This window comes from Mustela nivalis (genome assembly GCF_964662115.1).
Source record: "Mustela nivalis genome assembly, chromosome: 4".
NCBI classification, from domain to species: Eukaryota; Metazoa; Chordata; class Mammalia; order Carnivora; family Mustelidae; genus Mustela; species Mustela nivalis.
In genome coordinates this window covers 125,860,177-125,874,897 of record NC_139023.1, presented here as the reverse complement: position 1 = coordinate 125,874,897, position 14,721 = coordinate 125,860,177, and the positions used below count along the sequence as shown (strand labels likewise).

The window sequence follows — 14,721 nt, the reverse complement described above, 5'->3', positions numbered from 1 at the left end:
AGATTTATTCTGAATCATGAAACCAAAATAGGATGGATACTAATTTTGAAAATGAGCAGTTGTTTCTCTTTAAATAACTTTAAGTGGAAAAAATTCGTGCTGAGCAAGGCACAAAAATCCTGAAGCAATAAAATAAACAACTTCTAAATTTGACTAAAATATAAGAATATCTGTACTCTTAAAAATCATGAACTGAAATTTTGATTCTTAAAAATCATAGAGTTTAAAAGAAAAACAAAAATAACAACATAACACAACAAAGTATATGTTATTTCATCATATATGTCCATAAGTACTATAGAACCACAGCCCAACAGAAAACTGGACAAAGTTATGAACAAGTGTGTGGGTGCGCACACACACACACACATACACAGACACACACATACATACACGCAGAAATGCAAGTAATAATATTAAGAAATTTTAGCATTAGTAAAAAGTTTTCATTGTAGATTGAAGCAATTACATATCAGTGGCAAAGCTTTTAAAATTTTAATATTGTACACTACTAGTAAGATCAGGAGAACGCAGGCATACGCTGTAGGTAGGATTATAAACTGATACACCTTTTTTTGACAGCACAATTTCAAATTCAAACACCTTTTGACTCGGTTATTCCACTCAGAGGAATCTATTCTGCAAACTCATTTGCACATGATATTAAAATAGATAGCAAGAGGTTGAAAAAAATCATCAACAAAAGACAGGCCTAAATAACAACAGAGAATACAATGCAAAGATTACAAAGAAAACGAAAACTATGCAGATAAAAGCAGCACTCCAATTTTTGTTAAGTTGGAAACAATCAAGATACAGACAGCATAGTTCACATGTTACACTAGAATTCCTGGAAACCATGATGGTGATAATCTGAAAGAAGTGGAATTGAGGAAAGGCAAAAGACTCAATATTTATTATATTCCCTTTTGCAGTGTTTAAAAAAATCACCACATGCAAGAATTACTTTCATCAGAATTTTTAAACCTTAAAATATTAAGAAAGACCTTAAGAACCTAAATTTTAATTTTTCCATGTTTTAAGCTTTAAATAATTCAAAATTCCAAAATGTTATTATTCACAAATATTTTAATTCTTTTATATTTTTCTATACATTAAATTTACATCGATTTTTAAAAGATTTATTTATTTATTTGAGAAGACAGCACGAGCATGGGGTGGCAGGCAGAGGGAAAGGGAGAGAGAGAATCCTAAGCAGCACCTGACTGGGGCTCAATCTCCAGACCCTGAGACTATGACCTGAGCTGAAGTCAAGAGTCAGACAGTTTACCAACTGAGCCACCAAAACACTCAAACTGCTGTAATAATCAAAGTTTAGATTTTACAAAATCTGTCTTAACATTATAAGAGAACTAGTAATGTGCAAGTTCAAATTACTTGAAATAACTATACATATCAACATTTTTAACTATTTCATAAAACTTACTATTGTAAAAATTGCAACTAGTTTCTTCAGTAACAAACTAAAAGAGCATCTATGATAATTATATGATATAGCCCACATCTAATTAAATTATATAAAGACCATCCAGCAATTTCCACAGTGTATGCCAGTTCAAACAACTTAAAAGCTTTGGGCAGAGAGGGAAAAAAAACAAAATCATACAAAATAAAATATAAGTTATTATTTCCAAATCTGATTCAAAAATTATAATTCTTTTTGGCAGATCTTCAATTCACATTTAATTAGAAATACTAGTTCCTCATTTGGCCGCCTATTTTTCAATAATATATTCTAACTCAGTATATAAGATCATTATTTTTCAGCTTCCATCAGGACCATTTTCTGTTTTCTTCACAATTTTTGGAATTACCATTTCTACTCTTAAGATTCAAGTCTAGTTCCAAGGTACTTAATAATATTTATGAACAGTCTAGAAGCCAAGACTACACTATACACATTAACATAATAAGAAAATCACCTAGCTATCCTAGAATAACTACTACCTTTGCCATAAAAAATATTTTGGACCCATGAATATTTCCAATACAGAATCATTATCTTCCTTTGTTACCTAAGACACCATGAAGGGATTGACAAAGAACAGATATCTACTAAAAGTATGAGAAAAGAGGTAAAGAAAGAAAAAAATTCTGTGGTGTTTTGACACATACTAACAAGGTAGACATAACGTATTTTGAAGATAAGCATTTGACTTGTACCCAATGCATTCTACCCCAGGTCCAAATCATAAGGCATCAATATAACTGAATCTTGTATATGGATTTGCTTTAAAAAATACTTTTGACCCAAGTTCTGACTACACCATGATTTCACATGCTGATTACTGCAATATGAGACAATAATCATATTAATGATAGTCAACACAAAATGAGGTAATATCATGTTTAATGATATAAAACAATATCTTGTTTTATAAAGAAAGAAAAATTTTAGCTCATTTACGGGAACTCCTTATTTTTACTTACTATCAGTGGTTACATCCCCTGAAAAAGTGTCTTTCCATTCTCCAAAAGAAGTGGTCTCTAGACAAGTAATTATTTAAGAGTTGGGTTTTTTTTTTTTCCATTTTTGAGACAGGTACAGGAAAACAGAGCCTCCCTTATTCATGTTGAGGAAGGAACTTGTAAGGAAGATGACAACGGACCAACCAACCAGCAGCAGATTGCAGATAATTGATCCACAGGAAAGAAGTCACAATGAATATGTCCTGTGTTTAATGTCATGTTATTCATGGGAAATATCTACCATCATTTTTACTTATTCAAATATATTAGTGTTACTGAATAAAATTAGATATTCATGATTAAAGCTCACCAGAATATACATTTTTGTTAACTTATTCATGATTTTCAGTCCCTTCTGTTTATCTGTTGAATTTTAGGGAGACTTGTGGATCAAAAATATCCTAAAATTATTGTAAGGTGTGCGCATTCACCAGTTTCCTAAAAGTGATAATAGAACAAAACCCTAGTACTAATATTAGTTGGAATGGCCATATTAAAGAAGCTCATTAATTTGAAAATTACATAGAGAGCTAAATTAGCTCTCCTTGGCTACTTTCTCTTTAATGCACCTAAAAGGATGGAGCCAAGGAGCACATGGGTGGCCCAGTTGGTTAAGTGTCTGACTCTTTTTTTTTTTTTTAAGATTTTATTTATTTATTTGACAGAGATCACAAGTAGGCAGAGAGGCAGGCAGAGAGAGAGAGGAGGAAGCAGGCTCCCTGCTGAACAGAGAGCCCATGTGGGGCTTGATCCCAGGACCCTGGGATCATGACCTGAGCTGAAGGCAGAGGCTTTAACCCACTGAGCCAACCAGGTGCCCCAGTGTCTGACTCAGGTCATGATCTCAGGGTCCTGGAAGTGAGTCCCACATCTGGCTCTGTGCTCAGCATGGGGTCTGCTTGTCCCTCTCTCTCTGCTCCCCGACCAATCCTCTCCCTCTCCCTCTCTCAAACAAATGAGTAAATCTTAAAAAATAAAAGGCTGGGATGCCTGGGTGGCTCAGTTGGTTAAGCAGCTGCCTTCGGCTCAGGTCATGATCCCAGCGTCCTGGGATCGAGTCCCACATCTGGCTCCTTGCTCAGCAGGAAGCCTGCTTCTCCCTCTGCCTCTGCCTGCCATTCGGTCTGCCTGTGCTCGCTGTCTCCCCTTCTCTGTCTCTGATAAATAAATAAAATCTTAAAAAATAAATAAAAATAAATAAAAATTAAAAAAAAAATAAAAGGCTGGAGCCAAGTATATGTGACTAATATACACTAAGGGGATTGAAACCACTAAAATTAGCAATTAATCACTCTATTATATCGGGCAACTATTACCACTTAAATCTGACAGTTATATTATGAGGCGGGTATCATAATGACTCCCATTTTACAGAGGAAAAAAAGAACAAAAGGTACTAAAAGCTTAGCCGATATATACAGAGTAACATCACTAGTAAATTTTGGAGTCATTATTAAATTACATATGCTCATTTTAACACTCTAGCTTCACTGCCACCTTGGACTGGGGAAAGACTCTAGTCCAGGAAGCAGCAGGCCTGTTTTCCAGGCTAGAGCTCCTCCGTAAACCTGCAGTACCTTAGAACAATTCACTCAATTCCTGTTTCATCTCTGGAAATCAGTATAATAATGCTATTTAACCCATAAACTTTACAGAACTATCAGTAGTAAACACCAAACTGATTTAGAAGTGCTTTGAAAAGATGAAAGTTACACATAAATATAAAGCTATCAAATCCATAAGCTCTTTGAAGGCAAGTGTTTTATTCTCCCCAATTGCTGTGACCATGCTGTTTAGTTCTCAGTAAAAGGCTAGGATACACAGAAGAAGGAAATATTTGGATCATTCACGACAAAGAAATCAAGGCCATTTATTTTCTCATTTAAACCTCCAATAATATCAGGTGTGAGGAGGAAACAGCCTCATCGTACAAAGAGAAAAAAACGTGCTTTGTATCATTAAGCTACTGATCATATTCAAATCTGTATTTGCCTGATTTCAAGGCCTCTAGTCTCTTGATCGCTTTTCACTTAAATAAATATAATTTAATTAATTAAGTGAAATAAAACATTAGAAATCTATATTGTGCACAGTTCAAAAAAGATATCAAGTGATATATTAATTATGTGCTTGAAAGTTCTACCAGGGATAGAAGAGTTCCAAATTACTGACACCCTAATAATAAGTGATATGCTATAAAGGGAAAGCTGTGTTATCACTCGATTTTGACTCCTCAGTTTTTAAAAATCATTTTCATACTCGAGTGCACCAAACACAACTTTAAGTGGTTTATGCAGTTTATCTTACTAGTCTCTTCTTTGCCATGAAACAGCATATTTTATGCCCTGGCATAAAAATAATAGAAAAAGATTCTAACAGGAAATCCGAGATACATTCTTCTTTATCTCTCACGTCTTATATCAACACATATCAAAACTACCTAAAGATCCTAAAACAGGAGGTAATAATAAAAGTTCACTAATGTTCATGCACATAGATGCGCCAAACATAGTAAGCAATGTTTTATGCCTACTGTGTATCTTCAAAACAATCCTCTAACGTATGATTCTTTTTCACAAGGGTGGAAACTGAGACTTACAGACATTAAATTTGTCTGATGTCATTCATTCAAAAATAGGACTAGAGTTTGGTTCCAAGTTCCAATTCCGAGCCAACAGTATTCTGTCTTCCATGTTATCAGGGCAGCAAAGTACGTGCATTTATCATTAAGATGACAATCCTTGACTTGTCTGTATTCTTAGTATAAAAATGAGGATTTATAGTCATTCCCATCAAAGAACTAAAACTATATCATTCCTTGATAGTCCTTGTGAATTGTTTTTTTTCTTCCTAAAAATTCCTCTCCAAGTGTAAATCAGTAATAACACCAGAAATCTGTAAAAACTAAAAACATGTTAAAACAAATGAAGCTATAAATTGTGAAAGCGCTTGGGAATTATAAAGCTCAACATCTCCATTTCCTATGGAAATTAAAAGCAAGATTGAAAATTTTCAATTCCTCACCAGATAAGACACAAATAAAGAAAAAATCATGACAGAAGTTGCAATGTGTCTTTGAAGAAAAAGTAGCAAAGCACACACCTTTCCTCCCACCCGTAGAGTTCATTGCTTCCAGAACTTTCTTTGCCAAAGGCTTGGGATGAGAGTTTGTTTTTGTTTTTGTTTTTGTTTTTTAAGGAAGCCCCTCCTCCAACTCTAGAGTTGTAGGAGCTATTTCTGTGGTAGCTGAATGACTGAAAACAGTCCCTTTAAATATCTGTAATCCACAAGAAATAACTTAACATGAAGCCCATGAGGAGTAAGTTAACAATGTTCCAAGTTAGTATCATGAAAATATATATGATATATATTTTCAAATATATTTGATATATATTTTCAAATATATTGATCAAACTGATCATCCTATACCTTATAATCCTTATTCTTCAAATTAAAACTACTCATTATGTTCAGCATTTCTGTGCCAAAATGGCCTTAAAAAATATTTTAAATAATTAACTTTAATGACAATAATTACATATTGTTTGTGAATTATCATAATTAATTCTGTTGGATATTCGGATGTCTGAGGGGCTCAGTTGGTTAAGCATCTGCCTTTGGCTCAGGTCATGATCCCAGGGTCCTGGGATCAGGCCCCCTGTTGGACTCCTTTCTCAGTGGGGAGCCTGCTTCTCCCTCTACCCTTCATCTTAAATCTTTTTTTTTTATAAGATTTTATTTATTTATCAGAGAGAGAGAGGGGGAGAGAGCGAGCACAGGCCAACAGAATGGCAGCCAGAGGCAGAGGGAGAAGCAGGCTCCCTGCTGAGCAAGAAGCCTGATGTGGGACTCGAGCCCAGGACACTGGGATCATGACCTGAGCTGAAGGCAGCTGCTTAACCAACTGAGCCACCCAGGCATCCCTACCATTCATCTTGCTTGTATCTTCTCTCTCTCTCTCTCTCTCTCTCACATAAATAAATAAAATCGTTAAAGGAAATTTGTTGACTATTCTTCTAAGATGCTAATATACTTTAAATATATCTAGGATTGTTAAAATATTACTTAGATGTTAAACAATATTTAACATATGATATGACTATATCATCACAGGGTAACATACTAAAAACAAATTTTTCTGTGTTCTACTGTTGAACCCTATTAGCATTTATCAAGCAGTTAGTTGTTCAGTTGCTACAATCTCTCAGGTACCCCAAGCAGGAGGTCAAGTTTACTATGATTCAGTGCATGCCCCCCAAATTCAAAGTCTAGTAGGATGTGCCACATTACATATTTTTATCTACATTTTCCAAAACTTTTCAGTCAGAATTTTACCTTATAATTACCAAGGATGAATTTTTTACCAGCTTAGAACGATAAAGTGCCTAAACTTGGTGTTTTGCATAAAAGGATGCATAATGCCTCTTTTCCTTTTCATCTCTCTCTGGAAGGAGTTAATAGTTTCTATTTGTCAAAAATAATATAAATGTAATAATTCACTGTTTTGTAGTAGTTCAGTGCCAGTGTACATGAAGACTGACCATAGACTTGCAAACTGGGAGACTCCAAGCCAAAGAGAAGCTTTAAGAGAAGAATTTCCAGTCCTATTGCCCTACCTAGTATACCACATTACACTGCCTCTTGGAGTTTATCCCTCTTCTCCGTGGCCCTCTTCCCACACATTCAGAAATCTGGCAATTTCAATTTACAATAAAGAAAAAGAAATACTTTTCGCCTTGGCCTGAAGATATTTATTTCAAAATATGTACTTAGTTCTATCCTTTTAGTCTTGCATAAGAAATAAAAAACATAATCAAATTGCTGACATCCATAACTGCAATGAACTGAACACCAGTGCTAGGGGAATTGAAAACTAAATCTGAAAGAGAATAAGATTGTAACGTAAAGCCTTAATATCAGCTGCAAAGGCTTACAGGTTGAGAAAAATTATGTAACTTGAGTTTCAATTAAGTTTATGTTGAATTTAGAAATGATCGGCTAAGGCCATATTCTCTTACAAGGATGAAGAATCAGGTAACACTTCACTATATCTTAATAATAAGCATACAGTTTATTCAGAAATGATAGAAATAACAATATTTCTATCATTTCTAATAGTATAATTCGGTATTTAGAAATATATACACAATGGAATACTATGCAGCCATCAAAAGAAATGAAATCTTGCCATTTGCGACAACATGGATGGAACTAGAGCGTATCATGCTTAGCGAAATAAGTCAAGCAGAGAAAGACAACTATCATATGATCTCCCTGATATGAGGAAGTGATGATGCAACATGGAGGCTTAAGTGGGTAGGAGAAGAATCAATGAAACAAGATGGGATTGGGAGGGAGACAAACCATAAGTGACTCTTAATCTCACAAAACAAACTGAGGGTTGCTGGGGGGAGGGGGTTTGGGAGAAGGGGGTGGGATTATGGACATTGGGGAGGGTATGTGCTTTGGTGAGTGCTGTGAAGTGTGTAAACCTGGTGATTCACAGACCTGTACCCCTGGGGATAAAAATATATGTTTATAAAAAATAAAAAATTAAAAAAAAATAAATAAATATAAGACCAAAAATATTTGCATTGAATGAGCATGTTGTGAGGTTCACTGAAGCTCAACCAGAGTGAAAGTATCAGAGGACCATAAAACAAATGAATTTCAGGGACACGTGGGTGGCTCAATGGGTTAAGCACCTGACTTCAGCTCAACTCATCATCTAGGTCACGATCTCAGGGCCCTGGGATCCAGCTCATGCATTGTGTTGCCCACTCAGTAGGGAGTCTGCTTGTCTCTCTGCCCCTCCTTCTGCTCATGCTCTTTCTCTCAAATAAGTGAATAAAATCTTTTTTAAACAGTGAGTATCACAGTACTCATCAATTAAAATTAATTGTACATGAAGGGTTAATAAATTCCATGGAAAAAATACGACATTCAAAACATTTTGGAGATACTGAAATTCAGGCACTTAGTTCAACCCAGTTTGTGCTTATATTTTAAATACTGAAATAATGAGGAGAAAAAGATAAGTATTAACAAGCCCATAAATAAACTATATAACACTACGCTTTAAAATTCTTTAAAAGAACAATCTAAATACTAAAACTATGATGAGTGCATGTATCATTAATTTGAGAAATGTGAAAAGATATGAAAATTAAACTCATCTAAGAAACTATCTCTTTATAAATTTCCTTCCTATAATGAATCTGTATTCTCCCAAATCTAATTGTTCTATCCAGTTGAATACCCTTAAAAACATCAAGGCTCTCAACTTTAAAATTGTCTTTGACCTTAAGCTACAAATCAATGGTAAGCATTTCAAATGATTTTTTCAGTAAGTTAGTTAGTGTACAAAAACTGTAAGTCTGTAATAAAAAGTTGAGAGATTTTTGCTGAAGCAAATGATGCATAGGATAAAAAAGGGACATAACTAAATTACTGGAAAATAAGAAAGTATGCATATAAAAAAATGTAGATATTAGCACAAATATTAGAGCAACTGGTACACAACAAGAACTGTGTCCATAAACTCCTCATTCTGAGATATCTGCTAAAAGAAAAAAACTTATAATTTTATAAGTTTTTATAAGTTTTATGCACTTGTTAAAAAATTTACATGAAAAGATAAACACAGAAAATTGTGGTGTATTATATTCTGGGGGAAGGGGGAGAATGACAATCTTGTGGCCATTCAAGGAATATGTATAGTCACATTTTGAAAAAAATCCAAAACTAAAATGGAAGCTGAGCACACCCGTAACTCCCAGGGCCCTCATAATGGACTCTCATTCCAAACACTAGCAACTTGGCTTTGGCCTCACCCGAACAGCATTTGTAAATCCTCTTTAAAGTGTGTATTCTACTTATCTTCAATAAACCACCTTCACCTATAGCAATGTATCTTAAGGAATAAAGATGATAACGTTGAACATATTTAGCCTGTAGATGAAAATGAAAAATATATTACACCTCAGTCTAAATAGGATATGAGGCAGACACCAAGGAAACTGTTTCTTTTGAAGCCAAAATGGAGAGGAAAAGAAAAATTCTGACTTTAAAAAGTATAATTCTGCAATAAGAAAATCTGCTATAATATTAAATGTGTCTAGTAGATAAATACTCATTAAGTCCCTCAGTGCACTAGAAACTAGACTAGGGTTTCTGAAGGATACAAAGACAATAATGACATGATCCTGCTTCCTTTAAGAAAGCCACATTTTCATTACCCAAGTTAATTTTTAAATGAGTTCATTCTGTAAATTAACATTATCAAAAATGACAAACTGAATAGTACTGAAAAATAATAGGTGTCAGATTCTTAACACCACGGTGAGAACCACATTCATCTTTTCTTTTTCCCCAAATTAGAAAAATCAGCTTTGAAAAACATTTTGATGTTTGAAATGTTTTAAATCAGGGGGGATTTTGAAATTTTAACTTTGAATTCAACAACTGATTATCTTATTGTATTGAAGAGACCTAGTCATATAAGAGGTTTTTGACAATTCGTTACTCAAAGCATTAGAGAAAAATCTCAGAAATTTTGGCAGAAAATTGCCATAAAAAGAGCTAATATTTTAATAATATCTATGGAAACTTCAGTAGAATCCAGTTAAAAAAAAAAAAAAAAGGAAAGGAAACATAATTTATCCAGTGGCCATTACCATCCCAATAAAATGTTTAAATCAAATACAAGATTTTAGCTCTGTGTAATATACCCTTGTTCACTTAAGAAAAAAAAGAAAAAACTCTATTTAAATTTAAATTTTATTTCCTGCATTTGCTCTGCAGATTTTTTCCATTGACGTTTTTAAAAGGGGGAGGACAAAGAGGAGGAAGAGAGGAAGAGGAAGGAAAAAACCATCTTCTCTGAAAACAATTATACAGCAATACATGCTGGGATAATTAGGAAACAACTGCGCTTTTAAGCCCTCCTTAAAATTTGGGGGGCCCTAGGGGAAGTTCAAAAGTTTTTATGGTGTTACTGGAAGAGTTGATGTGAGGATCTGAGGTCTGAGCATGAATCAGCATTCTATTGTCATAATGTCACAGTGCAATGACCTTATCACTTTAAAGGTTTGATGTAAAACGGAAATACTCCATACCTCTTTAGTCAGCAGGTTAAGCCTGCAAGCTCTCAAAAAGGAGGAGCACAGGGATAAATTCTTGTTACGTTTCTATCATTTCATATAGTATTTTTTATCTACATACTTAATTTCTCCTATCCTAAGATAGAATGTGCCAACTGATGTGATTCTTTGATTTCTGTTTAGTATAATGGAACATTTTCTTGAAATTCTCCAGTGATGAGTGAAGTATGAAAGTTTACCTACAAAAACCTAAGGACAAATTAAATATTTTTACATATCAGGAGCTATTTCTTTGTAACCTCCAACGGACTATAACAATATTTACACCACCAGGTGTAAGGTACTGTGTTCTGGTACATGTATTCATGGTTTTCTTCACACCAGGAATTCTCATTTTGGCTTAATATCATCCAAGTTGATTCTAGTTTTGTGAATTTTTTACATATGTTGGTAACCCCAGGTTTTTAGTAATTGCCTCAATAAAAATGGCAAGACACGATAGCCCATCTCTAACTATACGCAAATATATACATGCTCACACATATACATACATACAGTTGCATTCATGCAAAATGCAATAAAGGTTTAGCAAACGTGAATTAATTCAGTGAACACAGATATAGAACTTCAATAATTCACAGTGAAAATTCAATGATAAGAAATACACCTTAAAAATGATATCCGATGAATCAAGGTTAAAAAAACAAATAAAATAAAATAAAATAAAATTTTAGAACTTTCTTCTGAGAGCATTTATCAATCCTGTCTCTGAATGCCTTTATTAATTATTATATTAATCAATTTAATGAAGATATTCAAGATAATCTATATAAAATCAAATGCACTTTGTTTTTAAAACAAAGTTCTTTTTCAAAGTTCTTTTTCAAAGAGCATTTTAAGTAAAGTTTTTCAAAGTAAATGCCATTTATGTAGTTTTTTAATTTCCCTAAATAAATGTGTTTATAATGTTTCAAAAGGTATTTAGTGTGCGCAACAGTTTTATGAAAGAACAATATTTTCTCCAACATCCCCATCTGCTGGCTTAGAGAAAAAGTAGATTCTTATCTGTTATTTCTTTAAATATTTTTATAATTTATTTTATAGAATTGAATTATAAAATTATTAAATTATTTAAAAATAAGCCAATAATAATTTGTCAAGGTCATTCATGAAAAGAAATAGGAAAGATTTTGAAGAGGAAATTTAATGTTCAAAAATTTTCATTCTAAAGCCCTCTGGGATCCAATATTCATGTTTGTACCTACTTTAGACAGTTTTGTTCTAAAGAAATTTTGGTAATGAGCAGAGTTCTACTTTACTAAATTTTCTGAGGATGTGAAAATATTTAGTGTTTTCCTAAAATCTGCTATTTTGTTAACTATATACAATATGTGGTGTGTACACATATAACAAAATCGAATTTATTATTTTCAAAAATATCTGAGTTTCTGTAATACATTGCTTTTGTATAAGAACAATTAGAATATCTTTACATCCTCAAAGGTCCTTAGACAAGACCATGGTGGCCAGGCACACTGAAGGCCTCAAGGTTTATGAGACTTTGAAAACTTTTCAAAACAGTACAGAAGGGAAAGATTAGAAAAAAAGCAATGAAGTTCTAAGAGAAAAGTATTCCTTTATTCTCTGACAACCAGAAGGCATTCAATAAACACTGAAAGAATGAAGAGAGCAGGGAAGGAAGGAAGGAATGGAGGAAGGAGGGAGGGAAGAGAGGAGAAAGGGAGGGGTGAGGAAGGAGGGAGGGAAGGAAAGAAAGAAGGAAGAGAGGGAGGAGAGAAGGAAGGAAAGAAGGAAAGAGGGAGGAAGGGTAGGAGGGAAGGGAGGGAATTGGGAGAGGGAGGAGGGAGGGAGAGAAGAATTCTTGAAGCCATCACTAGTCTGAATCGTTGAACACACCAGATGATAGTCGTCATTTCTTTTTTTTTTTTTCCTGGTTTTATGGTTCATATTTTCTCATATTAAAGGTTCATGTTTTTAACAGCTTTCAGGAAAAAATAAAAATCTTAGTTCTATCTCTAGCTAAGAAGAAAGAGAAGGCGCAAAGGAAAGGAGGAGAGAGTCAGAGAGAAAAAAAGAATTAGAAACCTGTCTTTATTTCCTCAGGTACCCATGGAAACAAATGGGAACAGGTACTTTCTTTATCCCACTGTGACTGCAAAAGGGAAGGATGTGGGAGCTGGTGCCCTGCACAGCAGTCATTTTACCCAGTTGACAATATAATGACTTCACTTCATTTGCATAACCTTAACCCATTTGGTGAACAGAGCTAGATCCGTAAATCAATGTCAACCTAGACATTTCCAAATAAGTTCCTTTATCTCAAGAATAAAACTATATTAGTAAACTAATTTCTCTTCTACCTAGCAATTATATTACATTATAAAATTCCACTTTCTTAATATATACATTTAACTCTATGAGATTTTTAAACTAGGTAAAACAACAAGCTATTTTATGAAAATTGACTGATGATGATACATGTTTTAATAATGTATTTCTGGAGAAATGAGAATTCCTTAGATTTCTGGAGAAAATGAGAGGAAGTCATTTTGGTTTTGGCTGTCAACACATTTGATGCTTCTGCTTCCACTTCATATAGTAAAGAATCATGGACTTCCCTGACTGAAAAAGCAAGCAAACAAAGGCTAAGCATAGGAGAAAAACCTTGAGAAGGGTTAAAATGATAAAAACTCATCTTGACAATTTTGAGATCAGAGATTTCCATTCATTTCTTGACTACTGACTTCATGGTTGTAGTTTACATGAGCGTAAAGAGTTAAACTAATTTCAAGTTCTCCTCCTGCCCTTGGCAAAACAAAAAGAAATGAAGAAGACTATGAACACTCCAGTTCATTTTACAAGCTCTAGATTGTGAAATTCCTAAGGGAATGAAGAAACTGAGTCACAAATGTGAAGTAATTTACTCAGTTAATGACTCGATGTCAACTCCAGAAAATTCTATCCAATGTGTCTCCTTTGTACAGCAATGTCTCATTAGTTCTCTTTAGCAATCAGTAAGATTACTTACAACATGGGAGTGGAACGTGCGAAACTTAAAAAGGCATTCAGTTGCTCACCACAATTTGTTTTAGTGTCTTAGGATAGTAACCCATGGAAGAGTAATTTTGGGATCTGTAGATATGCATTTTTATTTCAGATTCGTTTTCTGAGAAAAATTAAAAATATCCGTACAAAATGAAGTTTTCATTTGCCCCAAATCTCAGAAGTGTTGTCAAACAAATTAAATCGTGTGTGTGTGTGTGTGTGTGTGTCTGTGTGTGTGTGTGTGTTTGATGAAATTCAGGTGCCATGGATGTATTCATTCTGTGGAAATTCAAGGAGTTATATATGTGCTAATAAATATATACCCTCTGTCTGCATAACTTATTTCAATATAATTTATATTAAAAATAAATCTATTCAAAAATATTGAGATGGAAGACCTAAAACCAGTCACCTAATCTAAACCAAAAATAAGCTTTATTCTTTACAAAGCTCCAGCACAGTCATACAACATCTCTTAGAATCAAGAATATTCATTTTGTTCAGTGGACATATCTGTTACTTTCTCAGTCAGACCCTCTTGCAGTTTTCACCAATGAGTGCACTTCTCAAACGTGGAACATTTTCAAAAGTGTACCTGTTGATTACTTTCACAGTGTTTTAGGAATCTACATACTCCTAACAATCAGTCTTGCCTTAATTTCATTACTTTTCAAAGCATTTTCACACTAGTATACAATTACATACAGTTAGATACTTAGCACAGGCATGGGTGAAACTCATAATTCAGGGAAAAAATAGAAATTTGATATCAAATCAAATAAATAACCTAAATTTGGTCGGTTAATAGGTCAAGTATAAAAATCCTCAATAATGAAACTACAGCGGCTTCTTTCTATGTATGTATGTACTGAAATTTCTTAATATTCTTCTACGGAATTTTTTTTTTTTTTTTAAGCTGCAAATCCACTTTAGGTCTCGCTCTCTCAATTTCTCCCTGCACGCTCACAGCTTCAGTTTCTTCTCTCCTTTGGTATCAACATTTGAAGGAAACATGTGGCACTGAAGCCTTTCTAAATAGGTTCTTTATAAAAAATTGGATTCT

The 14,721-nt window shown here is 33.8% G+C and overlaps 1 protein-coding gene across 1 annotated transcript in view; it reads right to left on the bottom strand.

The window, feature by feature from the left end:
- The window catches only part of GRIA2 (glutamate ionotropic receptor AMPA type subunit 2), a 121,498-nt gene that overhangs the window by 104,103 nt on the left and 2,674 nt on the right, over nucleotides 1-14,721 (bottom strand). The window lies entirely within an intron of this gene.